A 683-nucleotide genomic window follows, 5' to 3' on the forward strand; every position below is an offset into this window, starting at 1 on the left:
GCACTGCTGAGGAGTCCCATAATAGGATGAAACGGCCGTCCAGTGGTTCCAGGTTTTCCATGGTTGGCTAGCTTCAATTGACTCACGCTTTCAACTATGAAAAATACTAAATCTCCACAAAACCCCTTCTGATAATTATTAATAATTTACCGATGATAGAAAGTCAGAATTCCTCAATAACGAATCTGAGAACGAAAATATGAATCTAAGATTAATGCATTTGCCAGTGAGGTGTCTTCTAAGGAATATGGCTTAGTTAGGAAAATTTGTTTATCATTTCGCATAAATACTATCCAGAGGCTGATTTAAATGGAACTGGGTTTTTTATATTGAGAATAAGGTGCTTCCAATGTTGATTGAAAAGATAATAAATACTTTGAAATCACATCATTCGGTTGATAATACATAACACCAATTAAATTTTGCTATCAAAAACTAATTTTGTTTCACTGAAATATCGAAATGTCACGTTAATTACCAAATTATAGTGAAATAAGAAGACGAAGATTATCAGAACTATGTGATGATATATTAGCTCAATACATTTCGAACAATCTGACCACACGCAATATACTTGTTAAGAACATTTATATATAAAAATAAATAGTCAACTAGACTGGAAATGGGGGGTAAGAATAGACAAGGATAATAATATGTGAAAACAATTTGACACCTAATCACTC

Source organism: Schistosoma mansoni, chromosome W (assembly GCF_000237925.1).
Source record: "Schistosoma mansoni strain Puerto Rico chromosome W, complete genome".
In the NCBI taxonomy this organism is placed as follows: domain Eukaryota; kingdom Metazoa; phylum Platyhelminthes; class Trematoda; order Strigeidida; family Schistosomatidae; genus Schistosoma; species Schistosoma mansoni.